Here is a 24,134-nt window from a genome sequence, read left to right on the forward strand (position 1 = left end):
GCGAATCTCATCCACCCCCGGTGCCACTGAGGAGCTTATGAACCACCTCAGTGACCTCGGCTTGGGTGATGGATGAGCACGCCCCAAGTCCCCACTCTCTGCTCCCTCTGTGGAAGACGTGTCAGTCGGGTTGAGGAGATCCTCGAAGTATTCCTTCCACCGTCCGACAATGTCCCGAGTCGAGGTCAACAGCTCCCCACCCACACCGTAAACGGTGCCGGCAGAGTACTGCTTCCCCCTTCTGAGGCGCCGAACGGTCCTCCAGAATTTCCTCGAGGCCGACCGAAAATCTTCCTCCATGGCCTCCCCGAACTCCTCCCAGACCCGAGTTTTTGCCTCCAGTACTGCCCGAGCCGCGGCTCGCTTGGCCTGCCAGTACCCATCTACTGCGTTAGGAGTCCCACAGTCCAACATAGCCCGGTAGGACTCCTTCTTCAGTCTGACGGCATCCTGTACTTCCGGTGTCCACCACCGGGTTCTAGGATTGCAGCCACGACAGGCACCGGAGACCTTGCGTCCAAAACTTCGAGCCGCCGCGTCGACAATAGAGGCAGAGAACATGGTCCGCTCGGACTCAATGTCCCCCGCCTCCCCCGGGATCCGAGAAAAGTTCTCTCGGAGGTGAGCGTTGAAGATGTCCCTGACAGAGGGCTCAGCCAGACGTTCCCAACAGACCCTTACAATCCGTTTGGGTCTGCCCGGTCTGTCCAACCTCCTCCTCTGCCAGCGCATCCAACTCACCACCAGGTGGTGATCAGTTGACAGCTCAGCCCCTCTCTTCACCCGAGTGTCCAAGACATGCGGCCGAAGGTCAGATGAAACGACAATAAAGTCGATCATTGACCTCTGGCCTAGGGTGTCCTGGTGCCACGTGTACTGATGGACACCCTTATGTTTGAACATGGTGTTCGTTATGGAAAAACCGTAACTAGCACAGAAGTCCAACAACAAAACACCGCTCGGGTTCGGATCGGGGAGGCCGTTCCTCCCAATCACGCCTCTCCAGGTATGACTGTCATTACCCACGTGAGCGTTGAAGTCCCCCAGTAGAACAATGGAGTCCCCAGTTGGAGCACTATCCAGTACTCCTCCCAGGAACTCCAAGAAGGCCGGGTACTCCACACTGCTTTTCGGCCCGTAGGCACAAACAACAGTGAGAGACCTTTTCCCGACCCGAAGGCGCAGGGAAGCGACCCTCTCGTTCACCGGGGTGAACTCCAACACATGGCGACTGAGCTGAGGGGCTATAACCAAGCCCACACCAGCCCGCCACCTTTCACCCTGGGCAACTCCAGAGTAGTGGAGGGTCCAGCCCCTTTCAAGGAGCTGGGTTCCAGAGCCCAAGCTATGTGTGGAGGTGAGCCCGACTATCTCTAGCCGGTATCTCTCAACCTACAGGAAGGCGGCCCACGTCGCCGTTTTGGGATGAGCCCGGCCGGGTCCCACGGGCAAAGACCCAGCCACCAGGCGCTTGAAGGAGTTCAAGTATCTCGGGGTCTTGTTCACGAGTGAGGGAACGATGGAGCCTGAGATTGACAGACGGATCGGTGCAGCGTCCGCAGTTATGCGGACGATGTTTATGCGGACGAAGCGCCTTTATGGCGCTTTTATACTAGTACCTACTCAGCGCGACTCGACTCGCCACGCTTCGTCTCGCCTCGTCTCACCTTGCCCTTGTTTCTTTTTAGACACCAGACGAGAAGTAGGAGGTAGGAGCGAAGTTGCTGTGACGTATTTAATTGTGTGATTAATACGGAGAAGACAAAAACACTAAAGATGTAGAACCTGGAGGAGGTTCGATCCGGGAATTTGGTAACTGTTTCAGCTGGAAGATTTCTGCAGGTTTAAAGACAGCATTAGCATGAAGAACTGAAATATGTTTTACACAAACCATCAAGCAGGTGGCAACACCGATGTGACAGGTATACCTAGCAACTTCTCACATTCTAAATTAGTTTAAAGGTGTCTACAGTGTTGCATAGAGCATTGATTGAAGAATTGTAAGATTGTCAACAATTTTTGAGATAGACCAACCACTAGGTGGCAGCACCAATGTCACAGGTATACCTGGTAACTTCTAACACGCAGGAATGACTCAACTGGGAAGGTATTAGTCTGTAGATCCAATGATCCCTAGCTAATATGTCTCAAAAGTTGTTTACAGAGACCATTGATTGAACAATTGTAATATTGTCAACAACTTTTGGTAATATTGTCAACAATTTCTGGTATACCCAACCAGTAGGTGGCAGCACCAATTTTCCAGGTATACTTGACAACTTTGAACGTGCCGAAATAGCTCAGTTGGGAGAGCGTTAGACTGAAGATCTAAAGGTCCCTGGTTTGATCCCGGGTTTCGGCAGCAGTCTCCGTTGGATGATATCTGCTCTTTTAAAGAGAGCAATAGAATGAAGGACTTGAACCATTTTTGACACAGACCAACCAGTAGGTGGCAACACCAATGTTACAAGTATACCTAGAAACTTCTAACAAACCGAAATAGCTCAGTTGGGAGAGCATTACACTGGCGATCTAAAGGTCCCTGGCTGGTATGATTTAAAAGGTGTTCACAGTTTTACAGAGAGCATTGATTGAAGAATTGAAAGATTGTCATCAATTGTTGATACAGACCAATCAGTAGGTGGCAGCACCGATGTCACAGGTATACCTGACAGCTTTGACCATGCTGAAATACCTCAGTTGGGAGACCTTTATGGCGCTTTTATACTAGTACCTACTCAGCGCGACTCGACTCGCCACGCTTCGTCTCGCCTCGTCTCACCATGCCCTTGTTTCTTTTTAGACACGAGATGAGAAGTAGGAGGTAGGAGTGAAGTTGCTGTGACGTATTTAATTGTGTGATTAAAACGGAGAAGACAAAAACACTAAAGATGTAGAACCTGGAAGAGGTTCGATCCGGGAATTTGGAAACTGTTTCAGCTGGAAGATTTCTGCAGGTTTAAAGACAGCATTAGCATGAAGAACTGAAATATGTTTTACACAAACCATCAAGCAGGTGGCAACACCGATGTGACAGGTGTACCTGGCAACTTCTCAAATTCTAAATGAGTTTAAAGGTGTCCACAGTTTTACATAGAGCATTGATTGAAGAATTGTAAGACTCTCAACCACTTTTGAGACAGACCAACCAGTAGGTGGCAGCACCAATGTCACAGGTATACCTGGCAACTTCTAACACGCAGGAATGACTCAACTGGGAAGGTATTAGTCTGTAGATCCAATGATCCCTGGCTAATATGCGTCAAAAGTTGTTAACAGGTTTACAGAGACCATTTATTGAAGAATTGCAATATTGTCAACATTTTTTGGTAATATTGTCAACAATTTTTGGTATGTCCAACCAGTAGGAGGCAGAACCAATTTTCCAGGTATACTTGACAACTTCGAACGTGCCGAAATAGCTCAGTTGGGAGAGCGTTAGACTGAATATCTAAAGGTCCCTGGTTCGATCCCGGGTTTCGGCAGCAGTCTCAGTTGGATGATATCTGCTGTTTTAAAGAGAGCAATAGAATGAAGGACTTGCACCATTTTTGACACAGACCAACCAGTAGGTGGCAACATCAATGTTACAAGTATACCTAGAAACTTCTAACACACCGAAATAACTCAGTTGGGAGAGTGTTACACTGGCCATCTAAAGGATCCCTGGCTGGTATGATTTAAAAGGTGTTCACAGTTTTACAGAGAGCATTGATAGAAGAATTGAAAGATTGTCATCAATTGTTGATACAGACCAACCAGTAGGTGGCAGCACCGATGTCACAGGTATACCTGACAGCTTTGACCATGCTGAAATACCTCAGTTGGGAGACCTTTATGGCCCTTTTATACTAGTACCTACACAGCACGACTCGACTCGCCACGCCTCATCTCACCTCGTCTCACCTTGCCCCTGTTTCTTTTTAGACACCAGATGAGAAGTAGGAGGTTGGAGTGAAGCTGCTGTGACGTATTTGATTGTGTGATTAATACGGAGAAGACAAAAACACTAAAGATGTAGAACCTGGAAGAGGTTCGATCCGGGAATTTGGAAACTGTTTCAGCTGGAAGATTTCTGCAGGTTTAAAGACAGCATTAGCATGAAGAACTGAAATATGTTTTACACAATCCATCAAGCAGGTGGCAACACCGATGTGACAGGTGTACCTGGCAACTTCTCACATTCTAAATGAGTTTAAAGGTGTCCACAGTTTTACATAGAGCATTGATTGAAGAATTGTAAGATTGTCAACAATGTTTGAGACAGACCAACCAGTAGGTGGCAGCACCGATGTCACAGGTAAACCTGGCAACTTCTAACACGCAGAAATGACTCAACTGGGAAGGTGTTAGTCTGTAGATCCAATGATCCCTTGCTAATATGCGTCAAAAGTTGTTAACAGGTTTACAGAGACCATTGATTGAAGAATTGTAATATTGTCAACAATTTTTGGTAATATTGTCAACAATTTCTGGTATACCCAACCAGTAGGTGGCAGAACCAATTTACCAGGTATACTTGACAACTTTGAATGTGCCGAAATAGCTCAGTTGGGAGAGCGTTAGACTGAAGATCTAAAGGTCCCTGGTTCGATCCCGGGTTTCGGCAGCAGTCTCCGTTGGATGATATCTGCTCTTTTAAAGAGAGCAATAGAATGAAGGACTTGAACCATTTTTGACACAGACCAACCAGTAGGTGGCAACACCAATGTTACAAGTATACCTAGAAACTTCTAACAAACCGAAATAGCTCAGTTGGGAGAGCATTACACTGGCGATCTAAAGGTCCCTGCCTGGTATGATTTAAAAGGTGTTCACAGTTTTACAGAGAGCATTGATTGAAGAATTGAAAGATTGTCATCAATTGTTGATACAGACCAATCAGTAGGTGGCAGCACCGATGTCACAGGTATACCTGACAGCTTTGACCATGCTGAAATACCTCAGTTGGGAGACCTTTATGGCGCTTTTATACTAGTACCTACTCAGCGCGACTCGACTCGCCACGCTTCGTCTCGCCTCGTCTCACCATGCCCTTGTTTCTTTTTAGACACGAGATGAGAAGTAAGAGGTAGGAGCGAAGTTGCTGTGACGTATTTAATTGTGTGATTAAAACGGAGAAGACAAAAACACTAAAGATGTAGAACCTGGAGGAGGTTCGATCCAGGAATTTGGAAACTGTTTCAGCTAGAAGATTTCTGCATGTTTAAAGACAGCATTAGCATGAAGAACTGAAATGTGTTTTACACAAACCATCAAGCAGGTGGCAACACCGATGTGACAGGTGTACCTGGCAACTTCTCACATTCTAAATGAGTTTAAAGGTGTCCACAGTTTTACATAGAGCATTGATTGAAGAATTGTAAGACTCTCAACCATTTTTGAGACAGACCAACCAGTAGGTGGCAGCACCAATGTCACAGGTATACCTGGCAACTTCTAACACGCAGGAATGACTCAACTGGGAAGGTATTAGTCTGTAGATCCAATGATCCCTGGCTAATATGCGTCAAAAGTTGTTAACAGGTTTACAGAGACCATTTATTGAAGAATTGTAATATTGTCAACATTTTTTGGTAATATTGTCAACAATTTTTGGTATGTCCAACCAGTAGGTGGCAGAACCAATTTTCCAGGTATACTTGATAACTTTGAACGTGCCGAAATAGCTCAGTTGGGAGAGCGTTAGACTGAAGATCTAAAGGTCCCTGGTTCGATCCCGGGTTTCGGCAGCAGTCTCAGTTGGATGATATCTGCTGTTTTAAAGAGAGCAATAGAATGAAGGACTTGAACCATTTTTGACACAGACCAACCAGCAGGTGGCAACATCAATGTTACAAGTATACTTAGAAACTTCTAACACACCGAAATAACTCAGTTGGGAGAGTGTTAAACTGGCCATCTAAAGGATCCCTGGCTGGTATGATTTAAAAGGTGTTCACAGTTTTACAGAGAGCATTGATAGAAGAATTGAAATATTGTCATCAATTGTTGATACAGACCAATCAGTAGGTGGCAGCACCGATGTCACAGGTATACCTGACAGCTTTGACCATGCTGAAATACCTCAGTTGGGAGACCTGTATGGCCCTTTTATACTAGTACCTACTCAGCGCGACTCGACTCGCCACGCTTCGTCTCGCCTCGTCTCACCTTGCCCTTGTTTTTTTTTAGACACCACATGAGAAGTAGGAGGTTGGAGCGAAGTTGCTGTGACGTATTTAATTGTGTGATTAAAACGGAGAAGACAACAACACTAAAGATGTAGAACCTGGAGGAGGTTAGATCTGGGAATTTGGAAACTGTTTCAGCTGGAAGATTTCTGCAGGTTTAAAGACAGCATTAGCATGAAGAACTGAAATATGTTTTACACAAACCATCAAGTAGGTGGCAACACCGATGTGACAGGTATACCTGGCAACTTCTCATATTCTAAATGAGTTTAAAGGTGTCCACAGTTTTACATAGAGCATTGATTGAAGAATTGTAAGATTGTCAACAATTTTTGAGATAGACCAACCAGTAGGTGACACCACCAATGTCACAGGTATACCTGGCAGCTTATAACACACCGAAATAGCTCAGTTGGTAGAGCGTTACACTGGCGATCTAAAGGTCCCTGGCTGGTATGACTTAAAAGGTGTTCACAGTTTTACAGAGAGCATTGATTGAAGAATTGAAAGATTGTCATCAATTGTTGATACAGACCAACCAGTAGGTGGCAGCACCGATGTCACAGGTATACCTGACAGCTTTGACCATGCTGAAATACCTCAGTTGGGAGACCTTTATGGCGCTTTTATACTAGTACCTACTCAGCACGACTCGACTCGCCACGCCTCGTCTCGCCTCGTCTCACCTTGCCCTTGTTTCTTTTTAGACACCAGGGGTCCGTTTCACAAAGCAGGTTTAGTGAAAACTCGGAGTCTGTTAACCCTGAAATGAGGGAAACTCTGAGTTTTCCTTTTCACAAAGGGAGGTAACTCAAACCAGAGAACCAGTGAAACCTGAAGTTTCTCTGGGTCTCCGCCCTCTTTCAGAGCCGCACGCACATTTGATTTACTCACTCATTCAGTCAGCAGGCGAGTTTTGGCGAAGTTCAGCCGTCTGTCATTAAAAACAGAGTCAGTATATATATTAGAAGTCCATTGTCACGAACATGGCATGTCCTTTTGGTGAAGACACAATCGATGAAGGTGCAGAATTAATGCGCAGAGAATTAAATATTCGTCGGGAGATGGTTATCAGACCACGTAATACATGTACATTACAGTACATAGTCTCATTACAGGCAAAGCAATATATGTTAATCCTTTATTTGTTGTAATTTTGATGATTGAATTGTTTAATGATTTCATAATATATTCAAATTTTTTGAGATTTTTTATTTGGGGTTTTCATAAACTGTGAGCAATAGGCTAATCATCAAAATTATAAAAAATAAAGGCTTGTAGTGGGAAATAATATTTGTTGAATTTACTACGAATGAAGTTTTGCAATATATTCAAATTTTCCGACCTCCACCTTTATATTATTACATGAATAAATAAGAGCATAATACTGGGGTCTCCAACTCCGGTCCTGGATCCACCTATCCAGCATGTTTTAGGTGTCTCCCTGCATGAACACACCTGATTCTAATCAATGGTCGTCATTAACTTGTCATCAAGGTCCGGACATTTCTGTTGCTGACACAGCTCCTTGTATCATGGTGTTCTGAAGCAGGGAAAGATCTAAAACATGCTGGATAGGTGCTCTCCCGCAGGACCGGAGTTGGAGAACCCTGGCTGTATTGGTTCAATACGGAACGCAACTTTTAATTCCCAATTACGGAACAATTCCGTATTACAAGGGACGGTTGGCAAGTGTAGCAGGTATATAATAGTATATATATGTTATGCATTCCATCAAAAATCCCTCACGCCATATTATTTTATTTTCAGTCTTATTTTGTTATTTTTCTCTTACTTTGGTGGGGCGCTCACAAGCGCGGTGACGTCATCCACCTGCTTTTGCGCGGTTTCTCCCTCTTGCCACTGACAATCGAGGGAGAGGTAAGTGGATTACTTTCCAGCTGTTACAATTTTGCTTTATAAGTGTCTTTAAGTGTTACAAACGGGGGAGTATTGTTGTAGTCTGAAGTTTTGTTGTGTGATTTTCTTTTAATTGAGTTAATTTGTCGAAGGCTTGTTTTAATAGCATTGTGGGGACCCCCCACTCTGCTCTACACTCTGACACACACACTCGCACTCACAAACCACTCCATTTGTTGACACATTTTTTCCCTCATTGCAGCTGGTGTCGAGGCTCTAGTGTTGTACGAGCAAGCACTAAAGCCTAGTTTTTCCCGTTTATTTCAGGTATGTTTCTGTTGCCCCAAGATACTTGAACTCCTCCACCGCGGATCGGTGCGGCGGCCGCAGTAATGCGGTCATTGTATCGGTCCGTCGTGGTGAAGAGGGAGTTGAGTCGAAAGGCAAAGCTCTCAGTTTACCGGTCGATCTACGTTCCCACCCTCACCTATGGTCATGAACTCTGGGTCATGACCGAAAGAACGGGATCCCGGATACAAGCGGCCGAAATGAGTTTCCTCCGCAGGGTGGCGGGGCGCTCCCTTAGAGATAGGGTGAGGAGCTCTGTCACCCGGGAGGAGCTCGGAGTAGAGCCGCTGCTCCTCCACATCGAGAGGAGCCAGCTGAGGTGGCTCGGGCACCTGTATAGGATGCCCCCTGGACGCCTCCCTCGTGAGGTGTTCCGGGCATGTCCCACCGGGAGGAGGCCCCGAGGAAGACGCAGGACACGCTGGAGTGACTATGTCGCTCGGCTGGCCTGGGAACGCCTTGGAGTCCCCCCGGAAGAGCTGGAGGAGGTGTCCGGGGAGAGGGAAGTCTGGGGATCCCTGCTCCGACTGCTGCCCCCGCGACCCGGACTCGGATAATGCGGTGGACAATGGATGGATGGATGGATGTTTCTGTTGCTCCCACGTTTTGTTAACTTTAACTTTATATAAAATATGCTGTTCAGCTAGTGTTGTGTTTATTGTGAAGTGTGTTATATGTATTTGTATTTATGTATTTTCTGTTTGAATTTGTCTTGTACTGTAGTCTAAGTGTGGCTGCAGTGCTCTTGCCACTGACAATCGAGGGAGAACTGGTGTCGAGGCTCTAGTGTTGTACGAGCAAGCACTAAAGCCTAGTTTTTCCCGTTTATTTCAGGAGAAGAAATAAACTGGCTGAACAGTATTCCTGAGTCCCCGTGTCCTTCCATACAAAACACAACGCAGAGCGCAAACCGGCTACATTGGTGCCGTGACCCGGATGCATCAAGATCAACGCCAGCTTGGTCGCCAGGGGTCAGCCGACAACAACGTTAAGGTTCTTTTAAGAAGGTTACATTGAAGTGACTTTGTCACAGTGAAAAGGACATTGGGGGTGGATTTGGTCATTGTATGATCCTATTTTTTATTTTTTTTTTTCCTGGAAACGGAAAAGTATAACTAGAAAAAAAAGAAATGTAAAGTGTCAAGTGAAAGAAAAAGACAACTGAAAATTACTTTCTTTGTTATTGTGAAAAATCAGTATATACATATATTTTTTTTCTTTTTTTTTTTGCATTGATGAGTTATTTGGAAGAAAACAAGAAAATGTATTACAATGCTGTAAATGGGAAATCGGCTCATACTATTGGTTCTGGTTCTGGGAGGGGGGCCCAACTATTTAACACATTTTTGGTTTGGGGAGGGGCGTTCGGCTGTTTAACTCTTTAGGGAGGGGGTCACAGCTATTTAACTCTCCAGTTACTGGTCTTGGAAGGGGGGCGCAGCTGTTTAATTCCCCAGTTGTAAGACCAGAGGTGAGGTCACCAGCACCCAGATCCACCCATCCGGTTAATGTTCCAGACAATGTAGGTTCCCCAGTGTTCACTTCCACTCATCTACCTAGCCGTCCACTCATTACACACATGCCCACTGAATCACTGTCAGCCATCCCAGACGTGAGTAGCCCAGCTTTGAGTAGTCTCATCACATAGATTATTCTATATCAGCTCAGTTAAAGGGGAATAGTCAGACAAGTGAAGACAGTCAGGTACGGGTTCAGAACCCAGGTACAGGCCAGTCACTTGTTGATTCCACGCTTAATCTGACTGGTGTGAAGTTAGTCATGCAGTCTGATGTGAGAGAGCCTCCAGTATACAGAGGAGATGGGTCTGACAAGCTTACAGTGCATGAGTGGGAGGAGCTCATGGACACCTACTTGAGGAAGAGGAGCATACAGCTAGGAGAGCAGCATCAGGAAATGTTGTCTAAATTGACAAAGACATCGTAAAATAACACTCCGTAGCAATCCTTCACTGAAACCTCATGAGAACCCGAAAGTTATCATTGACATACTGAAACAGCATTTCAGTGGTGTGTCATGGTCCAGTATGCCTCTTGCAGACTTCTATAGCACCGTGTCTGTGGTAGGAGAGAACCCAGTTGAGTACTGGATCCGCCTTAACAAGGCTGTTGATGCAGCTGAGGAAGGTCTGAGCAGACAAGGGCGACATATTGATGATCCCTGTCGAGAGGTGTCTATGATGTTTGTCAAGTATTGTCCTGATCCTTCCCTTGCTGCAGTGCTGCGGTTCAAAGCGCCAGAGAAATGGACTGCTGGTGAAATACAGGAGCACGTTGACCGTTATCAGATCGAGAAGGGAGAACGACTGACCACCAGACCACACCGTCCTGGCCCGGTGAGGCCTGTCACCGCTCATGCTCAAGCACCCGTGTCTGAGGAGACATCAATGCCCAGCCAGCCTGTGATGCCACCTGTCCAGGCTGAAGCTAGTGTCACATCTGCTCCTCAGTTCGATGATAATTGTCTAAGGACTCTGATTGGCCTCCTTGATCGCACACTCGTTCAGAACAGCCAGGCAATGGCTCAAGATAACCAGCCGATCTATAGACAGCACCAGTCTGACCAGTCACAGAGGAGACACTGCAGAGTCTGCAAGTCTGTGGAACACTCGACTCTGGCACACTGCATGCGGGACCGCCTATGTTTGTCTTGTTTCAAGTCAGGCCATATCAAGAAAGACTGTTCGAGTTACACTAATGGACGGAAGGACCAAGCCGCACAGCCACCTCGAGAGCAGAAGCCTTTAAACTAACTGGCCCGCATTGGAAGAGGGGAAGTGTGGTTGAGGACAAACAAACCCTCAGGAGTGACAGTGAAATTGAACAGTGTTATGTGAAAGTGTGCAGTGCAGCACCGGCCGGTGTGAAAGTAATAGCACAGAAGACACAGAGAATTGAGCCATACGATGAGCTATTCTATGCTCCAGTCAACGTGAATAATACATTTCAGATGCGGGGGATGCTCGACTCAGGTTCCATGGCCTGTACTTTCAGTGAATAAGCAGAGGAAAGAATGCTGATGGAGAAAGTATTGTCAGAACAAAGACCTATGACTCAGGAAGTGGTCTTAGTGGGCTGTGGAGGAAAACTCACTAAACCAAAGTGTATGTACGAGGTTGAACTGAAGGTGTATGGCGAGAGCTGCATCGTTCCAGTCCTTGTGGTGCCAGGCCAGCGAGATGATCTTATTATCGGCACAAACGTCATCAAGTTTCTCATGCACACAAGTTGAAGAACAGTGATGATTACTGGCGCCTCATCTCCGTCTGCAGCCTTTCTTCGTCCCCAGAGTGTGAACAGTTCTTAGACGTCATGGCTAATACATCCCGTTGGAGGGGTGAGGAGCATAGACATATATAAAGGCTAGATAACTTGTCCGCGCTGCTGCCAATGCAGAGCGACATCGTCACACGGCGGCCATCTTGCCACAGGAGAGTCGCTCACTCATAACATTGTGTTTAATGGTGCCTGTACTGCTTAAACAGCCTTAACTTGCTCAATTCTCAACAGATTTTCAAACAGTTTGGTTTGTTATGAACGTCAGAGATGTAGATTGTATGAAAATAACAAGAAACAGATAGTATTTATATTAAATGAATATTTCTATAGTATTCTTAGTAATATTTATATTTACATATACAATATAAACATATATACATATATTATTACCTTATAACATATATATATATATATATATATATATATATATATATATATATATATATATATATATATATATATATATATATATATATATATATATATATATATATATTATATATATATTATTACATTAAAACATGTTTATATATTATTACATTATGATGTATTTATATTATGACAGTATAACATGTGCATATGTGTACATTATAACATGTGTGTATGTATATATATATATATATATATATATATATATATATATATATATATATATATATATATATATATACATGTTATAAGGTAATAATATATGTATATATGTTATAATGTAAATATAAATATTACTAAGAATACAATCGAAATATTAATTTAATATAAATACCATGTCATAGCTATCTGTTTCTTGTTATTTTCATACAAAAGTACGTTTTTTAATGTTTATAATTATTCACAAGTATGCAGTGTCATAACTACATCTCTGACGTTCATAACAAACCAAACTGTTTGAAAATCTGTCTAGAATTGAGCAAGTTAAGGTTGTTTAAGCAGTACATGCACCATTAAACACAATGTTATGAGAGGTGAGCTCTCCTGTGGCAAGATGGCCGCCAGTGAACGACGCTGGAGACTCCGCCTTGAGTCATCTAGCCTTTATATATGTCTATGGTGAGGAGCTACCGGACAAAATTGGCACAGTCAAGCTCAAACAGTCAGTCACTCTTCTAGCGATGCAAGAACACCTTGTTTGGGGTAAGCTGCCCAACGATACTCCGATGTCACCAGGAAGCACTGTGATGGTGGAACCGACCTCATCCAAGTCCATGCCACGTAACATCATGGTTGGTCGTATCGTGACACCTCTGTGGGGTGATAGGTGGATCCCCATGAAGGTCACCAATCTGTCTGATAGACCAGTTATGCTGAAGAGGAACTGTAAGCGGGCGGATGTGTCCCCCTGCCTGGCTGTGGAGGATTTTGAGCTGCTCCAAGGCTCTAGTCAGGTTGACAAGACTGTTCCAGCCAAGCGTCGAACATCAACCAGTCCTTCTGATCTCGAGCAGAGGCTGCGGGATGTTGGCCTCGACAACCTTGACATACAACACTGTCTCACCACTCAAACAGGGAAGGAGAAGTTAGTCCAGCTGCTTGAGTGCTACAATGATGTGTTCTCCAAGCATGAGATGGACTGCGGTGAGGCAAAAGGCTTCGTCCACCGCATTCGATTGACTGACGAACGCCCGTTCCGCCTTCCTTACCGAAGAGTACCCCCTGCTCACTACCAGAAACTACGTCAAGTCTTGACGGACATGGAGGAGCAAGGGATAATCCGGAAGTCTGTGAGTGAGTATGCCTCACTGCTGGTGATGGTATGGAAAAAGGATGGAAACCTGAGGATCTGCACCGATTTCCGGTGGTTGAATGCAAGGACACTCAAGGACGCCCGTCCCCTTCCACACCAGTCGGACTGCTTGGCCGCCTTGGGAGGAAACGCCTACTTCAGCACGATGGACTTGACGTCCGGCTTTTACAACATCCCCATGGCCGAAGAGGACAAAAAATACACAGCCTTTACCACACCGCTGGGTCTGCATGAGTATAATAGGATGCCGCAGGGGCTATGCAATAGTCCAGCCTCCGTTATGCGCATGATGCTGAGTATATTCGGGGATCTGAACTTCAGCAGTCTGCTATGTTATTTGGACGATTTGCTTGTTTTTGCGTCAACTGAAGATGAAGCCCTGCAGAGGTTAGAGGTCGTCTTCCCACGTTTGCGAGACCACAACCTAAAATTGAGTCCCAAGAAGTGTCACCTGATGTGATCGTCTGTCAAGTTCCTGGGTCACATCATAGATGGCAGTGGTGTGGCTGTGGATCCTGCAAAGGTAGAAGTAATATCCAAGATGTCTAAGTCTGATCTAATGGAAGATGATGGGTGTACACCCTCAGTGCGGACGATCAAGTCCTATTTAGGCATGGTGTTCTTCTACCAACATTTCGTCCCTAATTGCTCTTCCATCGCCAAGCCTCTCTTTGCTCTGACTGCTGGTCAAAAGAGAAGAGGAAAGAAGAAAGTCAATGTGAAGCCAGGGACGTTCAGGAAACTCAAACCTGATGACTGGACTCCGGAGTGTGACATCGCCTTTGTCAGTCTTAAAGACAGTCTGCTGAACTGTGTGGTCCTTGCACACCCCGACTTCTCACGTCCCCTGATTCTGTCTACCGATGCTTCCTTGGACGGACTCGGAGCAGTGTTGTCGCAAATACCGGCTGGTGAAAGCAAAGCACGACCCATAGCATCCGCAAGCAAGACACTGAGCAGCTCTCAGAAAAATTATCCAGCTCATCGACTTGAGTTCTTGGCACTGAAGTGGAGTGTCTGTGACAAATTCAGCCATTGGCTGAAGGGCAATTCCTTCACAGTGTGGACAGACAACAATCCACTCACGTACATAATGACCAAGCCCAAACTCGACGCCTGTGAGCAACGATGGGTCGCAAAGCTTGCTCCTTATACATTCAGTCTGAAGCATATTGCCGGAACCAAGAACGTGGTGGCTGACGCCCTCAGTTGTGATCCGTTTGCCAAGCCAGTTGGGCATAGACTTGTCTCGGAGTCCTACAACAATCTGCTTGCGGAGTCTGAAGAAGTTGGAGTGAATGGAGTTCAGGATGTCTTCCGTCTGAAAGTCCAGTGTCACCGGACTAAGAAGGCAAAACGGGGCACTGCAGCTCAGTCCCGTTGTCTCCAGCCCCTGTGTAAAGACATTGTGAAAGCTATCATTGATTCTCATAGTCATTGGGACGCAGCTGTGGAGTCCAGGGCGACAGAACTGATTCAGTCCGTGCAACACCTGGTTCCACCTGGGCAAGATATGCTTCCGGCTTTCTCGCTGGAAGAGCTCCGACAAAGCCAAGAGCTTGACCCTAGCATATCCAAAGTCATGCCTTTTCTAGATTGACAGAGGAGACCCTCAAGGCGAGAGAAAGACTGTTTGGACAGAGGTGCCCTGGCGCTTATCAAACAGTGGGAGAGACTTAAGGTTGTCGATGGGGTGCTTTACAGGACTGTTAAGGACCCCTTGAGTAAACACAAGAGACACCAGTTTGTCTTGCCCCAGAATCTGATTGGAAAGGCCTTGAGTGGTGTGCATGACTTTGCCGGACATCAAGGGCAGGCAAGAACGATTCACCTGGCAAGACAGCGCTTCTTTTGGCCCGGAATGGAGCATCAGATCAAAGACTACGTGAAGTGCTGTCAGAGGTGCATCCTGGCCAAGACACCAGAACCTTCTGCCAGAGCTCCGCTTGAAAGTATCAGGACTTCCGCTCCTATGGAACTAGTGTGCTTGGATTTCTGGAGTGCGGAGGATAACAAGCAACGTTCAGTGGATGTTCTTGTCCTGACAGATCATTTTACAAAGTTGGCCCACGCCTTTCCCTGCACCAACCAACAGGCGAAGCAGGTTGCTAAGAAGTTATGGGATAACGTCTTCTGTGTGTATGGATTTCCAGGACGAATTCACACAGACCAGGGAACCAATTTTGAGAGTGATCTGGTTGCAGAACTGCTCAAACTGTCGGAAGTCTCCAAGTCACACACTACAGCGTATCACCCCATGGGGAACGGAGGAACTGAAAGATTTAACAGGACTCTGGGAAGTATGCTCCGTTCTCTGCCACTGAGGGAGAAAGCCAGGTGGCCCCAGCAGATTCAGACCCTGACGTTTGCATACAATCCCACGGTGCATGAGACAACTGGGTATGCACCCTTCCACCTGATGTTTGGTCGGGTTCCAAGGCTTCCCATTGATGTGATGTTCAAACAGGTCCTGCACGACCCTGTGGTTGTTGACTACGGCAGCTATGTGACAACACTTATGTCCCACCTTTGCGAGGCAGCGGATATTGCCCAAAGACATGCCATCAAGGAGCAAGACAAGCAGGCCAGGGGATACAATCGAAGGGTCAAGGGGACTTGTTTGAATGTGGGAGACAGGGTGCTTCTCGCCAACAAAGGCAAGAGGGGCAAGAAGAAACTCGCAGACAAGTGGGAACCGACAGTCTATACTGTCGTGGGCTGCAATCCACAGACTCATATCTACAAGTTGGAGGATAGCGATGGAAGGACAAGGGTGGTGCATCGCAACCTTCTCCTGGATATCAGTTTCCTGCCTGTGACGTCTGCTGAAGGGGGTCCATCAGATACCGAGGATGGTTTTGATGATTCCGAGGACGAGTCTCAAATGGAAGATACCGTCGACTCTTTGGAGGAGGAGGATTCAGGGGATAGGACGAGCGCATGGGTCCTCACTGGAGCAGAAGATGTCAGTCACCAGTCTGATTCAGAGGCAGATGAGTCTGATAGGAACACAGAGCCAGGCCAGTCAGTTGCTCCAGATGCAGCATCGGTGATTGACGCCAGTAGTGTCCAGTCATTCAGACCAGTTACAGTGCCAGCAGTTTATATTTCAGATACAGTGTCGAGTGTTCACACAGCCCATGCCCCTACAGTTATCCCTGGCGCCTTACCCAGAGTTGAGGAAGAACGGGGCCGAGTCATTCAGGGACCCACGCAAACAGACATGCAGGGTGTGGTCAGGACACGTGCTGGCAGGGTTGTTAGAAAAGTCGACCGGTTGATAGAAACGATGGTTCAGGAACCTCTTAGCATGGGGGGGTTTGCCTACTCGTTTCGTTAGGGTTCACAGCTTGCTTCCACTCTGTTCTAGAGGGGTTGTTTTGTTTCTGTTTTTGTTTTAAAGAGAGGTTCGCCCTCTTTTCTCACATTTTTTTTTTCCTTTTTCTTGTCGTTGTGCTATGGTGTACTTCCTGAATGTACTCACCCGTTTAGTTTGGGACTCAGGTAGGCCGGGTGGTTTGGTGTACGCGGCACCAGACATTTCTAGGAGAGACTAGGGTTTGGCCGACCTTTTGTTTACTCTGGGCCTGTTTACCGGGCAGCTCTTAGCTGAATGTGAAGATTAGATCTTTGTGTGTACCCGTGCCAGTTTTTTTTCGTGATGTTGGTTGGCCCTTTCTGTGATATGTCCTGTCAGTCGCTCAGGATTTTGGTGGAATTCAGGAAGGGTGAATGTAGCAGGTATATAATAGTATATATATGTTATGCATTCCATCAAAAATCCCTCACGCCATATTATTTTATTTTCAGTCTTATTTTGTTATTTTTCTCTTATTTTGGTGGGGTCCTCACAAGCGCGGTGACGTCATCCACCTGCTTTTGCGCGGTTTCTCCCTCTTGCCACTGACAATCGAGGGAGAAGTAAGTGGATTACATTCCAGCTGTTACAATTTTGCTTTATAAGTGTCTTTAAGTGTTACAAACGGGGGAGTATTGTTGTAGTCTGAAGTTTTGTTGTTATGTGTTTCTTTTGTGAGCAGTTTTGGCGTTTTGGGCGATTTTCTTTTAATTGAGTTAATTTGTCGGAGGCTTGTTTTAATAGCATTGTGGGGACCCCCACTCTGCTCTACACTCTGACACACACACTCGCACTCACAAACCACTCCATTTGTTGACACATTGTTTCCCTCATTGCAGCTGGTGTCGAGGCTCTAGTGTTGTACGAGCAAGCACTAAAGCCTAGTTTTTCCCGTTTATTTCAGGTATGTTTCTGTTGCTCCCACGTTTTGTTGTATTTTAATTTATTCTTTTATTAACTTTATATAAAATATGCTGTTCAGCTAGTGTTGTGTTTATTGTGAATTGTGTTATATGTATTTGTATTTATGTATTTTCTGTTTGAATTTGTCATGTACTGTAGTCTAAGTGTGGCTGCAGTGCTCTTGCACTGACAATCGAGGGAGAACTGGTGTCGAGGCTCTAGTGTTGTACGAGCAAGCACTAAAGCCTAGTTTTTCCCGTTTATTTCAGGAGAAGAAATAAACTGGCTGAACAGTATTCCTGAGTCCCCGTGTCCTTCAATACAAAACACAACGCAGAGCGCAAACCGGCTACACAAGCCTATCATAAACCTGTCCAAGCCATCAAGGGGTTCCACAGGATTGCAGGTGAATGATGTGGAGATCTGTTAAATTAGTTTTATATTATTCTGTGCTGCGGTGTTACTCTTTTTTCGAAAAACATGTTCAAATTTGCGGTATGCGCGCATTAAAATCTCTAATTCCATTCGGGTGAAAAAGGACACGGCGTGAAGTATGTGGATCTTCAGATGCAAACTAACGTTTCCTCAAAGGGATTTTGTAAATTGAAATGATAAATAAAGTTTAAAATAAAAAAAAGAAAAAGTATGTCGCTCTTTTGTTGTCGCCGGTTGCCATGGTGAATCCTTGTTTCAGCGCTCTACTGATGATGGCTTTTTATTTCCCTCATGCACGAGCTTAACTCCAGGGGTCCGTTTCACAAAGCAGGTTTAGTGAAAACTCTGAGTCTGTTAACCCTGAAATGAAGGAAACTCTGAGTTTTCCATTTCACAAAGGGAGGTAACTCAAACCAGAGAAAGAGAGGTAACTCTAGCCCGTTTCACAAAGAGAGGTAACTTAAACTCTCGGTCAGTGACCGTAGTAACAGACGCTCTGAACCTAACCTGGTCGGGACCAGGTTTATATCGTGAAACCTGGAGTTTTTCTGCGTCTCCGCCTCTTTCAGAGCCGCACGCACATTTGATTTCCTCATTCATTCTGTCAGTAGGCGAGTTTTGGCGAAGTTCTGCCATCTGTCATTAAAAACAGAGTCAGAATATATATTAGAAGTCCATTGTCACGAACACGGCATGTCCTTTTGATGAAGACACAATTGATGAAGGTGCAGCATTAATGCGCAGATAATTAAATATTCGTCGGGAGATGGTTATCAGACCGCGTAATACATGTACATTACAGTACATAGTCTCATTACAGGCAAAGCAATATATGTTAATCCTTTATTTGTTTAATTTTGATGATTGAATTGTTTAATGATTTCATAATATATTCTAATTTTTTGAGATTTTTTATTTGGGGTTTTCATAAACTGTGAGCCATAGGCTAATCATCAAAATTATAACAAATAAAGGCTTGAAATATCTCACTTTGCATGTAGTGGGAAATAATATTTGTTTCACCTTTAGTTAAATATACTACGAATTAAGTTTTGCAATATGTTGACATTTTCCGACCTCCAACTGTATATTATTACATGAATAAATAAGAGCATAATAAAGGGGTCAGCAACTCCGGTCCTGGATCCACCTATCCGGCAAGGTGTCCACAGTTTTACAGAGAGCATTGATTGAAGAATTGAAAGATTGTCATCAATTGTTGATACTGACCAACCAGTAGGTGGCAGCACCGATGTCACAGGTATACCTGACAGCTTTGACCATGCCGAAATACCTCAGTTGGGAGACCTTTATGGCGCTTTTATACTAGTACCTACTCAGCGCGACTCAACTCGACTCACCACGCCTCGTCTCGCCTCGTCTCACCTTGCCCTTGTTTCTTTTTAGACAACAGATGAGAAGTAGGAGGTTGGAGCGAAGTTGCTGTGACGTATTTATTTGTGTGATTAAAACGGAGAAGACAACAACACTAAAGATGTAGAACCTGGAAGAGGTTCGATCCGGGAATTCGGAAACTGTTTCAGCTGGAAGATTTCTGCAGGTTTAAAGACAGCATTAGCATGAAGAACTGAAATATGTTTTACACAAACCATCAAGTAGGTGGCAACACAGATGTGACAGGTGTACCTGGCAACTTCTCACATTCTAAATGAGTTTAAAGGTGTCCACATTTTTACAAAGAGCATTGATTGAAGAATTGTAAGATTGTCAACAATTTTTGAGACAGACCAACCAGTAGGTGGCATCACCAATGTCACAGGTATACCTGGCAACTTCTAACACGCAGAAATGACTCAACTGGGAAGGTATTAGTCTGTAGATCCAATGATCCCTGGCTAATATGCGTCAAAAGTTGTTAACAGGTTTACAGAGACCATTGATTGAACAATTGTAATATTGTCAACAATTTTTGGTGATACTGTCAACAATTTTTGGTATATCCAACCAGTAGGTGGCAGCACCAATTTTCCAGGTATACGTGACAACTTTGGACGTGCCGAAATAGCTCAGTTGGGAGAGCGTTAGACTGAAGATCTAAAGGTCCCTGGTTCGATCCCGGGTTTCGGCAGCAGTCTCCGTTGGATGATATCTGCTGTTTTAAAGAGAGCAATAGAATGAAGGACTTGAACCATTTTTGACACAGACCAACCAGTAGGTGGCAACATCAATGTTACAAGTATACCTAGAAACTTCTAACACACCGAAATAGCTCAGTTGGGACAGTGTTACACTGGCCATCTAAAGGTCCCTGGCTGGTGTGATTTAAAAGGTGTTCACAGTTTTTACAGACAGCATTGATTGAAGAATTGAAAGATTGTCATCAATTGTTGATACAGACCAACCAGTAGGTGGCAGCACCGATGTCACAGCTATACCTGACAGCTTTGACCATGCCGAAATACCTCAGTTGGGAGACCTTTATGGCGCTTTTATACTAGTACCTACTCAGCACGACTCAACTCGACTCACCACGCCTCGTCTCGCCTCGTCTCACCTTGCCCTTGTTTCTTTTTAGACAACAGATGAGAAGTAGGAGGTTGGAGCGAAGCTGCTGTGACGTATTTATTTGTGTGATTAAAACGGAGAAGACAACAACACTAAAGATGTAGAACCTGGAGGAGGTTTGATCCGGGAATTTGGAAACTGTTTCAGCTGGAAGATTTCTGCAGGTTTAAAAACAGCATTAGCATAAAGAACTGAAATATGTTTTACACAAACCATCAAGCAGGTGGCAACACCGATGTGACAGGTGTACCTGGCAACTTCTCACATTCTAAATGAGATTAAAGGTGTCCACAGTGTTGCATAGAGCATTGATTGAAGAATTGTAAGATTGTCAACAATGTTTGAGACAGACCAACCAGTAGGTGGCAGCACCAATGTCACAGGTATACCTGGCAACTTCTAACACGCAGAAATGACTCAACTGGGAAGGTATTAGTCTGTAGATCCAATGATCCCTGGCTAATATGCGTCAAAAGTTGTTAACAGGATTACAGAGACCATTTATTGAAGAATTGCAATATTGTCAACAATTTTTGGTAATATTGTCAACAATTTTTGGTATGTCCAACCAGTAGGTGGCAGAACCAATTTTCCAGGTATACTTGACAACTTTGAACGTGCCGAAATAGCTCAGTTGGGAGAGCGTTAGACTGAAGATCTAAAGGTCCCTGGTTCGATCCCGGGTTTCGGCAGCAGTCTCAGTTGGATGATATCTGCTGTTTTAAAGAGAGCAATAGAATGAAGGACTTGAACCATTTTTGACACAGACCAACCAGTAGGTGGCAACACCAATGTTACAAGTATACCTAGAAACTTCTAACACACTGAAATAGCTCAGTTGGGACAGCGTTGCACTAGCGATCTAAAGGTCCCTGGCTGGTATGATTTAAAAGGTGTTCACAGTTTTACAGAGAGCATTGATAGAAGAATTGAAATATTGTCATCAATTGTTGATACAGACCAACCAGTAGGTGGCAGCACTGATGTCACAGGTATACCTGACAGCTTTGACCATGCTGAAATACCTCAGTTGGGAGACCTTTATGGCGCTTTTATACTAGTACCTACTCAGCAAGACTCGTATCGCCTCGTCTCACCTTGCCCTTGTTTCTTTTTAGACACCAGATGAGAAGTAGGAGGTTGGAGCAAAGTTGCTGTGACGTATTTAATTGTGTGATCAAAACGGAGAAGAAAAAAACACTAAAGATGTAGAACCTGGAGGAGGTTCGATCCGGTAATTTGGAAACTGTTTCAGCTGGAAGATTTCTGCAGGTTTAAAGACAGCATTAGCATGAAGAACTCAACTGGGAAGGTATTAGTCTGTAGATCCAATGATCCCTGGCTAATACGCGTCAAAAGTTGTTAACAGGTTTACAGAGACCATTGATTGAAGAATTGTAATATTGTCAACAATTTTTGGTAATATTGTCAACAATTTTTGGTATATCCAACCAGTAGGTGGCAGCACCAATTTTTGAGGTATACTTGACAACTCTGAACGTGCCGAAATACCTCAGTTGGGAGACCTTTATGGCGCTTTTATACTAGTACCTACTCAGCGCGACTCGACTCGCCACGCTTCGTCTCACCTCGTCTCACCTTGCCCTTGTTTCTTTTTAGACACCAGATGAGAAGTAGGAGGTTGGAGCGAAGTTGCTGTGACGTATTTATTTGTGTGATTAAAACGGAGAAGACAACAACACTAAAGATGTAGAACCTGGAAGAGGTTCGATCCGGGAATTTGGAAACTGTTTCAGCTGGAAGATTTCTGCAGGTTTAAAGACAGCATTAGCATGAAGAACGGAAATATGTTTTACACAAACCATCAAGCAGGTGGCAACACCGATGTGACAGGTATACCAAGCAACTTCTCACATTCTAAATGAGTTTAAAGGTGTCCACAGTGTTGCATAGAGCATTGATTGAAGAATTGTAAGATTTTCAACAATTTTTGAGACAGACCAACCAGTAGGTGGCAGCACCAATGTCACAGGTATACCTGGCAACTTCTAACACGCAGAAATGACTCAACTGGGAAGGTATTAGTCTGTAGATCCAATGATCCCTGGCTAATATGCGTCAAGAGTTGTTACAGTTTTTCTTGATTGCCTAAGCATGATTTTCAAAACAGGGCCCGTGGTTTCAAAACACTACACACAATTAGCACAACAACACACCAAATTAGCAAAACACTACAGATCCTTTGCAAAATTAAACACGCTTGTAAAAACTATACACTTCTTTTTAAAAACCACACTTTGTTACCATATGAAACAAACACGTTTCACATTACTATACTCTGTTTGCACGAGTTACACTCTGCTGTGATAAACCTAAAACACTTTTAGCACTTCTACGTCCCTATGATTAGAGTAGGCTACTATCAACAAAGTACAAATATACAGTTTTTCTTGATCGTTTTGGCCCATTTTTCCATTCACAGTTTACTTTTTCCAAACAGCTCACACAAAGCCCTTAACAGAAGCTGAAATAACCAAAACACTTTATGATGTTTGCAGAATGACACCACTTTCTCAAAACTTGTCACACATCCATCAAAACCAAACTTTTCCATCAAAACCTAGAATTTTTTCTCAATTGAACATGTGTGTTTTCTCATTTATTTACTGTAACGATGGATAACAAAATTGATACTACAGTTATCAATATCAACTTTTGTTCAACACCCTCATAGTATTGACTATTTTACAACTGACAACATACTACAATTTGGGTTTTGTATTGAGCACTCTAACTTAGTTATATAACTTAGAAATATACTGTCACAGAGTATTTACAGTAAAATCAGAAAATGTGTATACAGTAAAATATTGTAGATCTGTTTTTGTATTGCTGAAGTTCCTGTCAACACCATTGATTTACATTTGTTCTACTGTGTACAAAATGTCAAGATTCTGACAGAAAAATATTTATTGCAGTACTTGTCACATGCACATACTGTAAGCAATCAAAATGACAGGGTTCAATATGCAGTACAACAAAGGTCAATTCTCAAAGAAAGTACTGTAAATGAAACACAATCAAATGAAACCCTGTAAATATGAAAAAAATAAAAATACAGGAAAATTACGCATTGTCGACACGGGCCTGACGATCAGGCCACATGTTCTCGTCCACGTCCTCCTCCATCCATGCTTGGTGTCAACTTCAAGCTATTGACCTCTTTGATAGGTTGAGGACTACTTGCTTTGTTTTGCAAAGAGAGTTCACACAGGTGCTGATAATTTTTAGAATTGAGAGAGCAGTTCCAATTGGCTGCTACAAAGTGTCTGCAATGTGTTGCCATGGTAAATCAGTTATGTTTTGTGTCTCTTTGTGAGAAGTGTGTTAACTGTTTTGAAAAGTGTATTACAGTAAAAGTCAAAGAAAATTGTGTGAAAGCAATGAGAAATAGTTAACCGATTCACCAGAGAGGACTCTTGCTGTGCAAAGAAGGTGTGAGCATTAGATAAAGTTGACCCATGATGTGCAAA

At 44.3% G+C, this 24,134-nt stretch overlaps 6 non-coding genes across 6 annotated transcripts; all 6 read left to right on the forward strand.

Annotated features, from left to right (window-relative positions):
• The first annotated feature begins 2,289 nt into the window (after positions 1 to 2,289).
• trnaf-gaa (transfer RNA phenylalanine (anticodon GAA)) lies at positions 2,290 to 2,362 on the forward strand. Its single transcript has one exon. It is a non-coding gene; the product is annotated as a tRNA-Phe (tRNA).
• Positions 2,363 to 3,412: 1,050 nt separating this feature from the next.
• trnaf-gaa (transfer RNA phenylalanine (anticodon GAA)) lies at positions 3,413 to 3,485 on the forward strand. The gene has a single exon. It is a non-coding gene; the product is annotated as a tRNA-Phe (tRNA).
• A 1,051-nt stretch (positions 3,486 to 4,536) lies between these two features.
• On the forward strand, positions 4,537 to 4,609 carry trnaf-gaa (transfer RNA phenylalanine (anticodon GAA)). The gene has a single exon. It is a non-coding gene; the product is annotated as a tRNA-Phe (tRNA).
• A 1,050-nt stretch (positions 4,610 to 5,659) lies between these two features.
• Positions 5,660 to 5,732, forward strand: trnaf-gaa (transfer RNA phenylalanine (anticodon GAA)). The gene has a single exon. It is a non-coding gene; the product is annotated as a tRNA-Phe (tRNA).
• Positions 5,733 to 20,130: 14,398 nt separating this feature from the next.
• trnaf-gaa (transfer RNA phenylalanine (anticodon GAA)) lies at positions 20,131 to 20,203 on the forward strand. Its single transcript has one exon. It is a non-coding gene; the product is annotated as a tRNA-Phe (tRNA).
• A 1,056-nt stretch (positions 20,204 to 21,259) lies between these two features.
• On the forward strand, positions 21,260 to 21,332 carry trnaf-gaa (transfer RNA phenylalanine (anticodon GAA)). Its single transcript has one exon. It is a non-coding gene; the product is annotated as a tRNA-Phe (tRNA).
• Positions 21,333 to 24,134: the final 2,802 nt, after the last annotated feature.

The sequence above is a fragment of the Cololabis saira genome, chromosome 6 (assembly GCF_033807715.1).
Source record: "Cololabis saira isolate AMF1-May2022 chromosome 6, fColSai1.1, whole genome shotgun sequence".
In the NCBI taxonomy this organism is placed as follows: Eukaryota; Metazoa; Chordata; class Actinopteri; order Beloniformes; family Belonidae; genus Cololabis; species Cololabis saira.